Below are 19,358 nucleotides of genomic sequence, written 5' to 3' on the forward strand. Positions count from 1 at the left end.
CGTGGAACAACGTTGCACGCGAACCACGTAAGGTTCACTCTTAATCCTGGCCATCTGCTGGGTTTCCGTGGACGGGACTGAGAGTTTCGCGCTGAACGGGGGGCAGTGACAGACCTGTCCACGTATGGCAAGCCGCATCAACGTTATTCTCGGTTATTCACATTTTCTAGTTTAGTTGTTTTGTTTTACGTATTTTTGCTATCTTATAAATGACTATTTCTATTTGTTTTTTATTTGTGATAACTAGCTGTATGTGTTCTAGTTTTACTGTTCACTGTCTAACGACTTTACCTGCAGTTTAAAGGTGTAACATCAGTCACTAGTTTAGTCAACAGGCATTATCTATAAACTGCCACCTAGTGGTAAGGCGTCTTTTTTTTTTCTCTCCAAACCAAGATGTCTGATGACCAGTCAGAAATGCACAGGTGCTTCAGAACATCCACCCATTCCTTCTGTCCGAGTAGACTCTAGCTGATTAAAAAAAGATGATGATGATAATGATAATAATAAAAAATTTTATAACATCAAGTAATATCTAAGCACTCGTATCTCGGCTCTCGTCTGTGCTCATATATTTTTGTTTGTATTGTGCATGATTTTATATCATTTTATTATTTGATTTGTCACATACAAACACGGTAGCAACACGTCAGTGCTGTACGCCGTGAGATAAAACAAAATTTCAAATCTTGCTTTTCGGGAATACAAGCAAAAAGGAAAAAAAAAAAATAAATAAAATAAAATCTCGACAGAGGTTGTGATGATTCACGCATGAAAGGTTTAATACAAGAATATTTTTTATCTGCAAAGAAAGTTACCCCCTTCCACCATTTTGGAGAGAACCACGTGTGCTTTCCCCAGAATGCGATCAACTTAATCAGCATTGTTTACGTGCAGCACGACGTAAGGACGTAAACAACGTTGATTACATTGATTACACTGTGTGGTAACGCGTCTGTGGAACATTGCTGTAGCGTCCAGGAGCTCTCAGTTTCCATTAAAAGATCTTAATTTGCGTTCCGAGGCTATCGTGGGTTCAGAACGACATGGGGTGAGTGACTAATGAGAGAACTGCCGTTTTGGAGTGTTTGGACGGTATCTAACGAGATCGTAACACCGGTTATTTCACCGGTTTGTCCCAAGCAATGAACGCTAAAGCGGCTTGCCATAATCCGCGGTTTTCTTTACCTTTTTCCGTCGTCTTCCAGCACTAAATCAACAACACTTCTCACCGAGAGGCGCAGAGTGACACACGTATCAAGTATTGCGAGCGTCAGTCTGAGCCAATCCGCGATGACGTCCTGCGTTCTCTCTCCCAATCCAAACAGCAGGGGAGAGAGAACAGCCGTTATACGGATGATCCCAGGCAGCGGCTGGCGCAAAACTAGTTTGTTTAAACAGCTCGACCGTTACGATGAGGAATTCGCTCCCTCTTCCCGCTCCACGGGCAATTAATTAGACCCCCCAACCCCCTCTAAATTTTCTTCGTCCTATGTGCGTTACAGCGACTTATCGGAGACATTTCGAGTTATTAATCCATCTCCAGTCGCGCGCGGAGAGCCTACGCTGTCTGAGGAGAAGACACTTTTTTTGGTACCTTTTGGATGGAGGGTTGGCGCGGAAGGCAGTCGGTCATTGATTGTGCGGATTAAGCGGGGAGGAAGTAACGTTACTTGTAGAGGTGCGGCGGTGAGAAGGTCTCCCTGTTGAGATTTGATTTGACTTCCCGGGTTTAATGCGGACGAAAGCTCGCGCTCGAGCGAGGTGCGTCGACGGGCGGGAGGAGAATGGCACGAGCTTCCGCGCTTCTGAGGGGAAAACAAGTACTTGGCTTTCTTGAGGGGCGTCGGGCACATTGCGCAGGAATTTGACTGTCCCTCAGAGTACGTTTTTTTTTGGGGATATCTATCCGTTACGTCGAAAGGGAAAAAACCCGTTGGATTTTAGTGGCTTTGGATATGGGCTTTGGGGAGTTGGATGCCTTCATATCGCACGCGCCTTTGAATTTAGTGTGAATCCAGTGGAGCACAACATGGGAAAATATGACAAGTGAGAAGATTCGGTTCCTCTGACCCTCGGTGCTTCAAGCCGGACTGGCGTTCCTTCTGCTAGGTAAACTTTTCAGTCTGAATATTGAATGGCTTTTCTCATTGGATTGCCCCTTCTCGACCTCCTTGAAGAATCGGTGCCGAGAGTCCGGATCTCTTTTCAGAGTAATCTGTAGGGGCTTTGGTTTTTAGGCAAGGTCAATATCCATCTTAAGGAGTCGGACACTTTATTTTGCGCACAGAAATGAGAAATAAGTGCATTGAAATGCTTCGTAACAGCTAATTGTAGAACATCAGCTTCATGCATAAAAGATATAGCCATGGTTTGGTCTGAGTGCTTGTATAGTTGAGATAATGGGATGGATGGGTTTGTGTGGTTGTTGGGCGGTGGAGGGGGTTGTGTTGAAAGACTAGATTGAAATCAATTCTTTCATATGCATCCTCGTCCGTAATCTGCTCCGTTATATGCAACGGTGGCATTAAGAGCGTCGTTCTCTGTGTCACGATGGTTATTTGTGAGATATTGACTAGCAGAAGCAATGAAGTAATAGTCTTTAGAACTGGCACAGATCCAGTCGATGATACAGGAGGCGTATCCCAGTGATATGTGCATTCAGATTTCATGTTTTTTTTTTTTTTTTTTTTTTTTTTTTTTTTTTTTCACGGTAAAAGTCATATTTGCATTCATCGCAGCGTTGGATTTCGTTTCATAATGTGATCCCCATAAAAATGCATTTTGTGCGTGATTAAGTAGTCAGGAGTTGCATCCGTAGTTTTGTCTTTCAGCAAATGGTTCTGATGATGAATTTCAACCATGCTGGGTTAATATTAAGGGCTTTAGGAGAGGAAATCAGAGCATTTTGCAGTGGTCTTTGGATTATTTAGATGAGCTATTCGACTACACCTACACTGGGGTTTTTTAGACAGATTCTTGTCATTGCTATTTAGGTTTTATCGTCGTTTGCCTTACACCTGAAACATGTACAGCTGCACAGCAATATAAAATGTCTTTATCAGCCTTCATTAACTTTTCTATAACCAAAAAAGTTACATTTACAAAACAGTTATGTTGTATATGTATATCCTCGCATGCTTTGTTTTGTGATGCACTAATAGGTGAGCTTATCAACATTTTTTCAAGTCATTTTATTATTTATATATTTTATTGCTTCAAATATTTATATATAACCTAGGTTCCAAATTATGTTTCATATCTAAATCGAAAATAATACACCATTAAGATTTATTTTATTTTAAGCTGAGTGAAATTCCATCAGTTACCTTGTCAGAAATCGTCAATTTGTCCTAGATTACTTAAAATGAAATGCAATTTATTATAGTATATTGTTGTTTATAAGTTCATAAAGCACCAGTATATAAAATATGCTATTTGATATGAAGCTGCTTTGTATTTCTGGCTCCAGCGTTTGAGTTTTCACAGGGAGTAGATGGGTAACTGAACTGCAGCACCTCTTTCACTGGCTGGTGGTGCTATAATTCAATTTATGGCTCACAGCAGCTCTGAGGGCCGAGTGTGCCGTCTTTCTGGATCGGGTGTGGGAAACTATGCTTTTATCATGCTGACAAGACAATAGATAGATAGATAAAAAGGGTTGTATACTTTATAATAGGGTATTCATGTTTAAACTGCGTATTTAACGTGTGATAGTTTTGTGGAACCGCTTGTATGTAGACCTTATGGTCGAATGAGTCCAGTTATTTTAACAGGTGTGTACAATTTTTGATTGCCCCTTTCAACATATCATCGAAATTAGCATGTTTTCCAGCACCGTGGACCGATTCTAAAGCTCCCGTGACTGTCTGTTGTGTTGAATGTTGTGCCAGGATGCCAGAAAGTCCTTCAGACTTGTTTAATTACTCTTGCTGAGCTTAGACCGATGATATGATGAGATGGAGCCAAGAAGCCAGCAAGAGCGCAATGATTCCCACAGCTTGTGTGATTGTTTGAGTAAGGAATTGGAAAGGGTAAAAAGGATTATCACACTCATTGAGTTATTTTGCAGTTCAGAGAAAAACAGAGCTATCTTTGAAACGATGCAACTAGCGGGCTGGAATTCACAGCAGACCTGATAAGTTGTAGGTGATTTATGATGGTACAGTGAGCTGCATGTTGGAGACAGATGTTGTTAAGATTGTTTCAGTCGTACAGTTGTTCTTTGCATGTGAGTAATTAGGAGACATGGTAAGTGTGCTGAGATGGTGAAACCTAATATACTGCTGTTTACGGATGTCTGGAGATACAGCTATGTCTCTGGTTGGTTCCTCTGCATTTCTTGCTCCAAATATAGAAATGAGAGAAACCTGGAAGCTATGTACAGTATGCTGCTGGTCAAAAGATTGGAATAATTATTAAACCTACCAAAAGTTGCGTTTATTTGATCAAAAATAAAATAAAAGAGGAATATTCTTGTGATGGCAGAGCCATCAGCAGCCATTACTCCAGTTATTCAGTTTCACGAGACCTTAATATGAAAATAATATGCTGATTTAGAAACATTTCTTCTTATGTTGAAAATATTGTTGCTTATTATATATGTGTGGACACAGTGATACACTATTATTACCACTACCATATCAGATATACAGGGATTTTTTTTTTTTTACTCTCAGCATATTAGAAGGATATTAATTCTTCTAAGATTCTTCTAGATTCTTTTAATATCCTTCTAATGATAGTAATGGCTATTGAGTTATTAAATTTGAATGTAATTAAATATTACTGTTTTTACTGCACTTTGACTTCAATCGACATTTAAAAAAAAAAACTGTATTTGTTCCAAATGTTTGACTGTTGGTATTTGTTCCTTTAGCTTTCTTGACTTTGTTAGATGTCATAGAGTACAAGATTAAATCCTTTCTGTCAGTCAATCATCCATGTTGTTTTCTGTGGAAAATCTGTGCAGTGTATCTGCTCTGGTGTGGAGTATTTGCAGGCCTGGGTGGCCAGCTGTTGTGCACAAGTTACTGTATGTCAGCTAATAGAATAGAATTAAACGTTAATAGATCTGTGACCAAAATAGATGAATGTAAACCTGTCAAAGTAGATTAGATGCTAGATTTGAGAACCAAACACAAACCTTACTTCACATTATGACCTTATATCAAACTTTGAGATACACAGCAGATGACCGCTTGAGATGTTTGTCAATACTAAAAAGTTACACCCCAGACCCCCTAGGTTATTGTTTTGTTACAGGTCCTCACAGGTTAAAACAACCCTGCAGTGTTTCTGCAGATGCTGTGAGGCACCACCTGAATCTTCCGGAAGCTATTTTTGAGTCGCAGAGGACAGAGTCACTGGGATGTAAAAAGCTTTCGGGCAGCCGTTCAGAAAACATTTGGCCAGAGACGTAAACTCAAAATTCCAGTCAAAACAGCCGGATTTTGAAGCTGCATAAAATCACAACATAGCCACAGCGAGGTCATGATCGGCTCTAAATGTTGGAAGATGGGGAGAGTGTGGTTGTTAGAATGACGGGATAGGCGGTGAGGTAAAATGGCAGAGGTTCGAGTGGGAGTCACTTTAGGGGGTGTTTGTCTGTGATAATGAGCTGTCACTGAGGCACCGGTGCCTTGTTTTGATCTTGCCGCCCTGCTGCTTTAAGCAAGAGAAAACTGACAGCTGTGAATAGAAATAGATTCTGTGTACAAAGGCCAATGAGGCTATAATGTTGTTAGTTATGTGGATGTGTTGGAGGCTTTCCTCTCTGTTCATAGTCAGTGTGTTGTACTGGATGGTGGTTGATGTGGTCCACTGAGACTTGAACATAGAAAAATGATCACGAATTAGAGGCCATCAAGGGTAAAAAAAAAAGGAATAAATCATTAGAAGAAAGAAAAAGTGACATAAGATGGGTTATCTAATAATATCATAATAGCATTATCAATACTGTGATTACCTACAATTTCAAAGTGCTCCAGTTGAGTAGTAACATATGGACTTTATTGAAGCATCATTTTAATGATGTTCAAGGCTGTTTGGTAGTATATTAAAACTGACATATTTCACCCTCAAATGATCTGGATATACAGTAACAGTACATCAATTATATGTTAGGAACCTTGCTATTTGAAGGAATATTAAAGGTAAGGTTAATAAAAAATACATATTTTGTTAGCATTTATTCAATACAAACCTGCATAACATTTTTTCTCCCAGCATTCTTTTCCACAGAAAGAAAGTTATGCAGGTTGAGGATGAGTAATGGTGACCAAATATAAATGTATTGGGTAAACTTGAAAATGCATTTTTAATAACAGTTAAACGCACTGTTGTTCAGGGGGATGAATTAGGGAATGAATTCCCTAATTTTAATAATCCGTTGAATAAATTAAAATAAACTAACAAAAACAAAGTACAATCGTGGTAGTATTTGCCAAATCAAGGTAAGAAACTGCAACTATTTACTAAATAATATATGTATTTTTTCTAGCATAATATGCATATAAAATAATATTATTTCAACAAAAAATAATTAGTCTTAAAATAGAATATTTTAAAAAAATGTATGTAAATACTAGTATTGTTTTTGATTTGTGGGAGTATATATAAATATAAATATAAATTCAGATTTAATAAAGGAGTTTAATATCCAGATTTTTTTAAAAAATACAGCAGGGGCATATTTTTGAGAAATTTAGTGATTTTCGCCCACATTCGGTTGCTCAGTTAACATCGACTTCTACTAAATGTGGTGGAGTAGACCATAAAATGAGGAGTGTGATCCAAAGCACCGATGGAGTCATAGAAGATTATAGGGGTGTTGATATTCTGGAAAGTTGTTTGTTGTTGCAGTGCCACTGAAGTCTTTCGTGACTGAAGCTTCATCAGGGCTCTCTGATCTAGAAATAAATCATCAGCGTGCATTAGCTGTCATCTGCATTAGCATATCGCCACTACCTTCTGCTTTCCTGTGTGCGGAGCAAAGCCTGTGTCATCCATAACAAGATTAATAGAGCTTAGCTAACCAAAGCTATCTCTTTAAAGTAGCCCGTGCATCCATACTGCACTTATTTAAGCCTCGTCATCTAAAGAGAACTGCCTTGGAATGATTTATATACACATATGCATATGAAAACATTGCATATTTGTTTTCTCTGATCTCTATTATATGGCCTTTCAGCAATGCCAATCCCCCGTCTAATCTGTTTGCCAATATTAGTCTTGTATTCGCAAGGTGAAAATGAGATAAATATTTGTGTTGTGTTCTGAGAAAGGAAGTGTTTTGTGTTGGCGAGTGCATCAGAGCGTTAGACCTGATTTTATCTGAAGTGATCAGATTACAGACATAGAGGAAGAGCTTCAGCAACATGGATGGCCTTAATCTGGTCCAGGGTGCTGCGTGCTTGTGCAATCTATAAAATGAATGCTTAGGTTCACAAGACAAAGTGGCACAAGACCTGCAATCACATCGCAGTTGCTTACTCGGGTCTGCATATATGAGCTACTTGGACTGCTATCCAGCTAGAGCTGCACTGATATGATAATCATGATTGTTTTATTAAAAAAATGAATTGCAGTTCTGGTTAGAAACGGCACAAACAGAAAGAAAAAAAATAGTTTTAGCATAATATTGGACTAGAGATCTCTAAGCTCTGATTTACTTGTTTGCTGGAGTTTTCTTTTTTTTTGTTTGCAAGAGTAATACCATTCAGTTTGAAACGTCTGTATAATGTTATTTTTTTTAAAGGGCTTGATTTGTAGAAAGCTTGTTAATCAAGCCAGTAAGAAACAAATTACTAAGTCTGCCTGAGATACAACTATATATATCTAAATATTGAGAAAATCGCCTTTCAAGTTGTCCAAATGAAGTTAGCAATGCATAAACAAAAAATAAGTTTTGATATATTTGCAGCATACAAAATATCTTTATTGAAGCATGATCTTTACATAACATCTTAATGATTTTTGCACGAAGGGAAATTAATTCATTTTTACCCCTACAATGTATTGTCGTCTATTTGCTACAAATAGACATATAATTAGTTTTGCGGTCCAGGGTCACAAATATATAAAATAGGTCAGAGATATGGTAAAAACCATAAGGAGCCTAGGGATTGAAACCACTGAAACTTTTCAAAATAGCTCGAAACAAATGATTCACTAAGGTTTCAAAACTTCACGAAGCACTGTTTGAATGCGTCTATTGCCAGCCCTTCTACTCTCACTCCAGTTTATTACTGTTCCTGCTCACCGCCAGATAAAATTTTCCATCCTTTTGAAACTGCAGACCACTTCAGTGTCTTTGATGAGCTGATCTGAGGGAGTAAAACTGAGACAACCTTCTAATACAGTAGGTGGCATCTGATACGGCTCCCCTGCTGCAAACATGGCTGGCCAGGTTTAGCTTGCAGTAAGCAGATCTTACTAAAGTAAGCAGATATTAAGTCATAAAAGAGGTCTGCAGCAGCTATAAAATGAGACAGTGCCACCCGGCATGCTTGATATACCCACTTAAGTGGTAAAAAGCGCATTAATGCTCTCGCTGTTTCCTTGCACCAGTTTTTGGTAATGTAAATGGCTGCTTATCTACAGCCACGCACAAGCAGAAACTGTAAAAAGCAGCAAGGCGATGTGTCCTATACGCCAGGAGACCCTAATTGCACTTCACTTGGCCCAGCTGATGAAGAAAAAGATTTGGTAGGTGCGTTTATTGCGTGTATGATTACCTCCTCTGGCCTCTGTCTCCTGCGCATATTGACACTAAATGATGGACTGAAATGGCTGTATGCACATCTGTATTCAGGGTGAACAGCAGACTATAATGGCTTAATGCAGTCTCTCTCCCTCCCTCTATGGCCATGAGAGGCTCAAAGCAGATAGAAGTCTGCCAACAGCTGGGCGGAATACAAATGCACCACCGCCCGCTCTCTCTCATTAGCCGGTGATTTATCACACACCACAAACTATTTCAGGCTCATGTTTAATGGGGGCGACAGCACTGTTGTTGTGACCTGTGTGGATCAGGGATTTTTACTTACTTATTTATCTGAAAAAATACTAACGTTTGGTACTTTCCGGAAAGGGCAAGTTAGAGAAAAGGAACCATGGGATGGCATGAGATAACAACTAATGATACATATGTTGGCTAAACGTTCGAGGAGAGCTAATTTGGCTTTGGTTGATTTTAAAGCATCCTTTACAAAAAAGATCTGCCTAAGGTCTTGGAATTTCTCTGAAGCTGTCACTTGTTTTCTCTGTCAAACTGAATTTTACCGCGACGTTTAAATTTACGTGTAATTTACTAAAGTCAGGTTATGTTCCATCTGCTGAGAGGGAAAATGTGTTTTCAGGAGGGTTTTTGTTATGTAACAAGGTGGTAAAATATCGGTGTAAAAATATCGGTATAAAATATAGGTGTGTTAACCTAAACAAAACTCTTTTTTTTTTTATTGAACATTTTATAACAGAAAGCGTCAATCAAAACAATGTAAAAGTATTAATCTATCCACATTTAGAATCCAATAATTTTCAATTGCATGTATTTATGTGTCTATGTGTTTTTTTTTTTTTTTGTTAAAATAGATTGAGAAATAAAATTCAAGCTACTTTGCTTTATTGCGCAACAAAATAACTTTAGGTAATTATTTTGAAATGCCACTTACACAAACACAATGAGAGTGTATAGCTTGCATTTTGTGACATTCATTCCTACTGTACTGTTAAGAGAGAGAGAATCATTTAGTGAAAGACGGGAAGCAGGAGTCTAGAAAGGCTTTGATGCTTTGTTGATTCTCATTAAGAAGCTGAAAGGTTGAATAGCTGTTTTAGAGGAGACACCTGGGAGGCCTGAATGGAGGCTGTCACCGTGAGTTTATGTCCCAGCGCAGGCAGACTCATGAGCTGAGCAAAGGCCGTCTGTCACTCCAGAGGTGCCACTCACCGTCTCTAGAGATGCCACAGAGCACAATGAGCACCTGGGAGGATTTAGAGATCCGAAAATGTGTCTGTCAAAGAGCTACCAGAGGTTAGCCAGGCTCTGTTAGAGGATAAAATAGCTATCACATGCTAACGAGCAGTGCTTAATTTGTAAATGATGAGGTTGTGGAACAAAGACCCCTGATGGATCTGCCATTAAAACCCAACTGACACTGCAAGCGATTGGCAGTGGACAAAACTCTGTGTTTTTTAACATGCGGTAGTAGCATACCATTTTTCAAGAGAAATCCACTAAAAAAGGTGCCAGATCCAAACCCGGCTTGTTCTGGCACAAATTAAACCCTGCTAACGAGGCTCTTTGTTAGGGCTCAGGGAATATGAGTGAGGAGGAATTTCTAATCAACCAGGCAGGTGTGAATTAAAAGACCCTACAGCACTTATAGATTGCAGGCCTCATTTTTCCCATCAGCACCTTGATCGCTAATGACAATTGATTAGACAGTAACTGAGTAATGATTGATCGTACAGAGACAGATTTCTGATTATAGGCATGAAGTCTGGTTCAGTTTGCAATTTCTTTTGGAAGAGAACAATACAGTGCATTTAAATTGAGTGATAGCTTGTATTTGATGCGGGATATCTGAACTTGATTCTACACTAGTAGATCAGCTTGCTTCTTGAGATATAGCTCATTCAAATAATTTAGCCATGAATAGTTCTACAATTCTGGAAAAGTTGAAAGTGTTTGGAAGTTTAAAGTGTTCAGATCATGTCTGAAAGAATGCATTTATGTGTTGATATAAAGTCTTAATTATGACTTGTGCACTCTGAACTGTGTCCTTTTGAGTTGTTTTTTTCTTTCAGCAACCTGGCATGCCCATAAAGTGCCCCTATTATGTATTAAAAATAAAATTACCTTTCATGCAGCGCGTAACACATCTCTATGTGAAAGAAAACTCATTTTAAATCTGAAAGTGCACTTTGTATAAAGTCTCAAAAGAACACGTCAACACTGAATCACCGAAACGAGTCATTTTTAAAATGAATCCCAAGCTATTTCATGTTGACTCAAACATTGGCATACTGCCCGCCCACTTGTCTGTCTTTTCCTGTTGGTCTGAATGAAAATGCAGATTCGTTCTGTGCCACCAGGTGTCGCTTTTGGAGCGTAAAAAATATCCACTTCCAAAGCAACACTGCTCACAAACGCTGCTTTATCAGGCATTACCGGCAAGATGAAATGAGACCAATCACAGCAGAAAAGCATCACACAAAGGAGGGGTTTGGAAAAATGAATAATTGAGCTTGGGAGCTTGGGAGTCGTTGAGCAAGTAAGGTAAAAAATAAATGCACAACAACCTGTTTTTGTTGACTCCCAAAAACTAAATATGAACTTGTTATTACCCATAATAGGGGCACTTTAAACACTAATTTATTTCCTTTGATTGCCTGAAATTGTATAAAGCCAACCAATCAGATCAGATCTTGCTATTGTTTGCATATCTCGCCATAATTTGTGAGCAATATGCATTAAACGCACTGCAGGCGGTCCTGAGACTGAGACTAGCGATTAATCTTGGTCCAATAACTGTGAAATAACAATTAAAAAGAAGTGAAAGGAATTTGAAGCGTCGTAATTACTTTCACGCATGAAGATCTACTGTTTATTATGCACAAATCATACAAGAAACCACTGAAGTGGAGAGTTGTGAGTGGCATCTGTGTGTTGCGGTTTATTTCTTCCCCCCCAGAGCAAAAAAAAAACATTTCATTTGCTCGTTTCCACATTTTTCTTAGATGTCAGCACGTTACCAAATGTTTAGCTAAACACATGTGAAATGTCTTTGTGCAATATGGCAGCGAGGTACTGAAGTGTTTATGATTGCTGTGTTTTCTGTTGGTATGTGACAGAGATCGCATGTGACGGTCTCATTACTTTGAGCTTTTCATGAGCATTAGCATAGCTTTGATGTCACACTTCCCGTCGGAGGTGAACCTTAATATATGCATTGTCTTAAGGCTTAAGGTTCTTTTCCCGTCTCCTCTCAGGCTTTCTTTCTCTCTTATATTTCACTCTCTGCATTTTTATTCTCTCTTTGATCCACATTCTTCATTGCTCAGCTGATTACCTTATTTCTGGATCGCTTTATTATACTGCTTGCAATGCCTCATAGGCTTATACAACTTTTTTTTCCTTCAGCTGCAAATACTTTATATACAGATTTTATGTTTTTTTTATAGCTAATTTGGATAAGTTATAGATAAAGATATCGGACTGCCGTGTGATTTTCAGATTTGGGGAATAAAATCAAGGTTAGAATGATTTTGACATAATAAAAGCAGCAAAAACCTTCATCCGTGCAAAAGCAGTGTTAAGTTTCATTGAAATCCACTCAAGGTTTTGCTCTTTATGGCTACTGCCTTGGTTACTGTGGAAACTGTCTTGAAAATCTCGGAACGTCTGCCCACTTCAGATGTTTCAGTAAAACACATGCACAATCACACATGCCTGTTTATCTAAATGGAGACGTATTTAGTTATTAAATTAAGCAAATTACAAATGCATTTGGATTGCATTAAATTAAGTATTAATAACATTAATAACTATTTTCTTTTCTTTTTTTAATTTTAATCTGTGAAACAAACTTTTTTTTTTTTTTTTATCAAAAAAGGAAAAATGCACAGTTTAATTTTTTTGAAAGACTTATCAACCTTTTAGTGAAATGTTAAAATTGTGCTTTCTATCTAAAAACTAATGCTCTTTATTTATGTATTTATATATATATATATATATATATATATATATATATATATATATATATATATATATATATATATATATATAATTCAGCAAACAATATTTATACAGTTTTCCTTTAAAAAAACTTTAAAAAAATAAAAATATTATAGAAAATAGTATTAGTATTTATTAGTATTTATAGTGTCATGTAGTGTTTACATTTTTACATACTCTTTTTGCATTTGAGAATGCATCTTCTAGCCTCTAGGATACATTTAATCAATTATTTATGTCATTAATTTAATGGCCATTGATTGATAGTCACCAAAAGTGTTCTATACACCCCAGTGTCATCTTTCCTAGCCCCATGTGTTTTTTTACCACACGAGTACAGGCGAAATCATCAGTATCATTAAATCCTAATGACCCTGTAATTATCTCCTTGCATTTATTGGATAATCCTAGAGTGCATTCATCTCCATCCACTCTCCATATTGCGCTTTGTTGGCTCGATCACCCCTAATTTGCAGCTTGTTGTCTTGACCTTCAGAGGAAGCAAATCATTAGGATGCTGCAGTATATTGACGATGAAGGCTTTTCTTTGTTCTGCGTCCTATGATAGCCTCCTCGTTCTGCATATGTGCGCAAACACGTATCTGCGATGATTCGAAACTAGAACGCTTGGACATGATGGAAACCGTCACAGTGGGAGCAGAATGCTTTTAGCTCTTCCTGTCTGTCAGACTGTTATGCATGACTTACCAGAGTGACAGAGCTTTTCTTCAGATGGGACACCCACACAGCACACACACACCTACACCAATACATATAATTACTGAGATGTGTCTACCCTGTAAGCCGTCAGCTATTACACAGGAAACACAGAGACTGTGATAATCAAGAAGCTTCAATGCACAAAGCGACAGGAGGAAGCCCCTTAAGGGGGGCGGCATTTGTTTGTTTTGCCTTCTTGAAAACATACCTCTGTGATTTGTTCCCTGTCTAATGATTCTAGCTTTTCGGTCGTCAGCGTTTCCACACACAGTGGCTGAAATCCATGCGGACCCATTCTTTTTGAAATACAGCTGCAATACTGTCCACATGCGGTCAGCAAACATAGCATAATCTATGTTTTATAGGATTTACAAAGGGGCGGATTGTTGTATACCCACGGACAGGCATCCCAGTGTGTATTGCATTTGGGAAAGGTAAAGCGTCATTAAATTTAATGGCTTTTCATACATATTCAGGGTCGGTAAGTGAGCTGAATGTGGATCGTTCATCATCTCAGACCGAGGGCTATTTAATAGTTTCAATATTAATCATGGGCAGCACTTCATAACAGAGTGGCCTATTCAAAGTCAAAAATATGACTGTAGAAAGGCTGAGAACAGTGCTTAGATGAATGAGCTATGAGCTTGATCAAAATCAGGGGGTTTTCCCCTGCGGTCACTATTTGAGATGAGTTTTGAGGTGCTAGGGTCATCGAATCAAGGTATGAATGCATCAGATCGGCATTCATATAGTAGTGGTGCTACTGTGTTGTTACTAACTCTTAACTCTTCAAATAAATTATTAAGACAAGGGGGCCTTCAAACCGGGCTCTGCAAGAAGGTGGTAGGGTGAATTTTAGAGAAAAAAATGCTACCTTTATGTTATTACTTTCATCTTTGTTTCTAAATGCTTGCAGCCAAAAGAAAATATTCAAATCAGGATTAGTTCACTAGAACTCTAATGATTACAAATAAGAAAAAAAATATATGCTATTTTTACATTATCACTGTTTCGTTCTGGTTTCTAAAGATTTGTTGGAGTTGGAGGTCATGGAATTGAAAACAAGAAATAACCATAACCAATTAACCATAACTCTCTTCTTTTTATATATATATATATATATTTGCAGCAGAAAATAAGGATTATTGTAGGTAACAAAATCTGAAATATAAATGAACATAACATAGAATATTTAAAAAATGTATACAATATATATAGACAATATGTACTAAAATAACACCTAACCAAAGTACAATAGTGTTCAATCAGGTTGTACCCTTTCAAAAGCTACTGAAATGTACCATTTAGGTACTAATATGTATCTTTAAGCTGCTAATATGTAGCCTTTAGGGGAAAATAGGGTGTAAATGCGTAGGTTTTGAAAAGGCTTTTTGAAAACCTTTTATTCTTAGATTGTGGTGAATCAGCACAAATTCTTATTGTTGTGGACTGATGCCATTGCATACTATTCTTCTCTATGAAGAAAGCTCACCATTTGTATTCGTAAGCGGAGATGCACTCTCTGAATGTATTCAAGCTTCCAGACCGACCGGCAGGTGAACAATCAGCCAGTGAATTTGCTTTTGGCAAGTGGCTCTAATGGGCCTTAAAAATGATCTGAACGACCCCTTAGTGTGTGTGTGTGTGTGTGTGTGGAACGGTGACTGGTGGCTCTCAAAACAGGACCGCTGAGACAGATATTGTGACATAATTGAGACCGACATCTTAGAGACCTGTCCTGCTCAGACCTCTCAATCTTCTGAGAGACCAAATGCAAATGGCTTAAGATTGAAATCCTAAACAAACAGTTTTTTGTCTTTCTCCATGTCCCAGATATGGGCAAGATATTGTGTTTTTTGTGTGAGCCAGTGGTATATAAACTGTGACCTACTTCTCTGAATAATGGGATATGCATCATTTAGTTTGGATCGCTGGAGAGAGCGTGACCTGAGCTGCACCACCAGCACAGTTGGCGTTAGGTGTGTGTGTGTGTGTGTGTTAGTGCATGTATGTGTGAATGCCACAGGCAGGTATAAAGTGAAATAGCGCCCTCGTTCTGTGCAGCATTGATCAGAGAGGCCTCGACCTTGTGCCTCGAAGCCAAACTTTGCTGATGAGGAACTAGAGGGGAAACAGTGGGGAATGTTTGAGACGCAGGAGCCAGACATAGCCATGGGCAGTGCGATTTAGATTCAAGCTGGAGAGTCGCAAAGATGAAACCCCAACAGGGAGAGGAGGGAGAAACTCCATCTGCAAAGACCCCAGGTGCAGCAGACACAGGTGCTGGAGAACCCAGAGGAGCTGAGACAGCCGGCTCAACCAGACCTGCGTCTAAAAAAAAAAAGAAATCAAAAAACCCACAATGCACAAATGACAAGTGCAAAGCTGCATGGACAAAATCATCAGCTCTAAAGTGCAGAGTGGATCATTTCTATGCTGTTCTCTAAATCCTTTTATGATGCTCTCTTTTTTAGTGGGAAACAAGCTAAACTTTTTACTGGATTGAATAGACAGACCAAAAATGAACATTTTGTTATCGTTTTCTCACCTTTATGTCTTTACCACACTATTACATTTTCATGTTTTCCTCACAGGAACTTAATGTCATTGCAATATTTTGCTATTTTGGTACAAAGAGAGTTGAAAAAGCAATGCAAAAGTCACTCAAGTACACTCAAGTTTTGTGCAAAATGTCATTTCTAGAGTATACAGTGCCTGTGCGGAGAGTATGCTAACTGACCAAAACGCAATAACTTTATACTGAAGGGAAAAACAATAAAAGAGAAAAAACGACATAAAAATAAATAAATAACAAACAAATAAGAAAATAACAAACAGCAACTGCAATACAGTGCACAATTATTATAGTTAATTAAAACTGAAATAAAACTATAAAATGCATTTTCATTACTTGAAATAAAATTAATGTTAAATGAAATTAAAATGACTAAAAAACAGGAAAATAACAAAAAACTCAGAATTTTAATAAAGCTAAATAAGATAAATGTTGTGATGCTGAAAAAAAAAACTAATATAGAGCACTACTGACTATTATTTTTGCTTTTTTGACTATTTTGGAGATTTTCAGTATAAATAATCATTCACTTTTGTTTTTTATTGAAAACAGAATCTCGGTCATTTTGTGTCTCCATTTTTGTTTCTTGGACGAAAGAAAACTAGTTTGATGTAAATAATGACAGAACCAGTGGCTGAAATAAAATATAAATATCAGACCAACTTTTAAAAAATAAAAATTAAATGAAATTAAAATTAGAAGTGTCATCTTGAATTAAGGTAAGAGTACTAAAATGACTAAAACTAATAAAAATGATTAAAGCTATATAGAAACATAAATAAGGACAAGAACTGATAAAAATTACAAAAGTAAAAAAAATAAAAATAGTATATAAATACTACTGGACAAAACATAATTTTTTTTATTGTTTATAGTATTTCTCTGATATCTCAATAAAAATATTTAGTTTCTAGACACCAATTCAGATAAAAAGGATGTGCATCTTGAAATTTCAGCTTTTAAGCAATAAAGACAAGCCAATGATTTGCCAAAAACAACAGCGAGCAGTGCTGCAAAACAAATTGATTATAGATCTCGGCGGTCCCTTCCTCCTGATGCCGAGAAGACTGAGAGGGAGGCGGGGTGCTATTCCGACTGATTGTCCATTAGACTCTGCATTAATCCTTAAATGCAAAATCGATACCGAGAGGCAAATGAGATCAGAGCCCTGCTGGAGAGAAGGATAGGAAGGAACAGACATAGAAAAAAAACACATGCCGGTGCCAGATATTTGTTCATTTTCTCCCCATCGTTCAGTTCTAACCTCTTCAGAGACAAACAAGGAGATGTCTTTTGAGACAGACACAGAGACTGCTTGAGAGTCTTTTTATACTGGCGTAAATACAAATGAGTGTTGAGAGTATAACACAAAAGGACGCTTTTAGAGTCGTGTGATTTTCAATTGCAGGACAAGTCACCCAGGCGTATCAAGAAGTAATGAGTTCGCTGAAAGACGTTGCTGTTGTCATACATTGCGTGCTGCATTATGCACTTATTTATGCTTATTTCTCCGAACCGTGAGCGTGTACTTGTCCTCTGTTTGACAGAGCTGCGGCGTATCCATCTGTTGTAGGTTTTAATGTCTATTTGCGGCCGGTGCGGATAGCCGAAGGGTGTGCATCAAACCACACCAGCTCTCACACAGATGGCAATGATCGACTCCACAGAGACTTTTAGGGTTAAGCTGTCCTCATACCCGCGAGGAACCACGTGACCCCCGCATCGCACACGCTCATTCGCAAGACAAGAGGATTTAGAGATCAAATCAAAGCAAACAAACAAACGCACGTTGGGAAAAAAAACGTCGGTCTATTAACATTTAGCCAGCCTCGTCTGTGTCGCACCGTGAAACCGGATCTATTCGGTATGCACCTGTGTCTGTGCATGTGCGTATCGGTGAAAACACCTGCTTCTTCGCATGCACGGCAGCGGCATTTATTCACACTTGAAGAAATGTGAAATCCCACCAACTACCACGTCGGGATTTCGATTTTGAAACATTCGTTTCTTTATTGTTGTGCGTCATAAGCGTTTGGTTTGGTGGCTTGTGGTGTGTCTATATAGGGCTGCCTGTTTGTTTGTTTGTTTCTTGAGGTCTGACGCGCCTTGAGAAGTGCTTTTGGGTCCGGATTTGGGTGTGGATTATGATTAGGATTCTGCTTATTTACATTTGCTTGGGTGAAGGTCAGGAGAAGCAATTAGAGAGCCCAGAGCTGCTTGATCTTAGCCAAAGCTTTTGACTACTGCCATGAAGTCTGCTCCACATTGTAGCTTATCCGGGCCAAGATCTGCCCACTTAAACAAAGCTCGTTGCTGTAAAATGACCAACTACTGTTTGCTTTGAGATAAATATAAAATCAATGACGCGGCAATAATAGAGCAATGCGCAACCAAGTTGGATTTCATTCAAGAAAAGGGTATATCAGTCTAGTGGAAAATGCATGTTGACTTTGTGGTCAGAATGAAACAAATCCCATGAATATTTTTTTCTGATAGTTATATTTCTACTGAAACACTGTGAAATATATCAACTATTGCAGCGTATATTTATTTTTGTTATTTTTTCCAGTATCTGACGGTGATAAAAAAGATATATTTCAGAATATTGTTTTTACAATAAGATCTCTAAAATTTTGCTTTGTGCATTACATTTTTAATGCATACATTTAGTATGATTTCTCTGGTAATAATACTTTGTGGGGAAAAAAAATCTACTTTTGTTTTCATAAAATGATTCTGTTCACCATATTCTTTGTTTTATTTATTTATTATTCATTTCTTTTCTAGTATATAGTTGGTATATATGCTCTAAAATAAGTTTTATCCACTATCGTAATCACTGGCAAGTGAAATTGTGCAATTTATTAGCAGTGGGTAAAAATGCAATATTGCAATCTATGTGTTTGTGACACTTCTGTCATTCAAGGTATGCACTCTTTCAAAAAGTTGTGTATAAGACCTAGCCATTCAACTAATTTTTTCAAAGGATTTTTTTAACCTTTTGCTATTTTTGTGTGCACTTTGCATCATACAATCTGTAGGCTGTCCGTAGACACAAATGCCTTGATAAAACAAATCTTTACTAGACCGGCACGGTACTTTTTGTAATATGACACAGCCAGATCCATCTTCCGACCTGTTTACTCCAGTCAAGCGCTTCCTTTTGATATCCCTCTTCGAATAAACCGCTTTAAGCGTTGGTATCCCGAATATGAACCTTTTTCCAAGGCTTGGACCAAGTTATAATATTTACAAATGTTTGCAAGGACGCTCGTTACAGCATTAGCTCAAATGTCAATGGCGACATAAGATGCTTCCCTC

The 19,358-nt window shown here is 37.9% G+C and overlaps 1 protein-coding gene across 1 annotated transcript in view; it reads left to right on the forward strand.

The window, feature by feature from the left end:
• Nucleotides 1–1,247: 1,247 nt before the first annotated feature.
• lrfn5a (leucine rich repeat and fibronectin type III domain containing 5a) overlaps nucleotides 1,248–19,358 on the forward strand; it is a 41,118-nt gene continuing 23,007 nt past the window's right edge. Inside the window, exon 1 of the mRNA XM_043262218.1 lies at nucleotides 1,248–2,112. The gene's annotated coding sequence lies outside the window, so the exon portion shown is untranslated. The remainder of the gene's footprint in view (nucleotides 2,113–19,358) is intronic.

This window comes from Puntigrus tetrazona, chromosome 17 (genome assembly GCF_018831695.1).
Source record: "Puntigrus tetrazona isolate hp1 chromosome 17, ASM1883169v1, whole genome shotgun sequence".
Taxonomy (NCBI): Eukaryota; Metazoa; Chordata; class Actinopteri; order Cypriniformes; family Cyprinidae; genus Puntigrus; species Puntigrus tetrazona.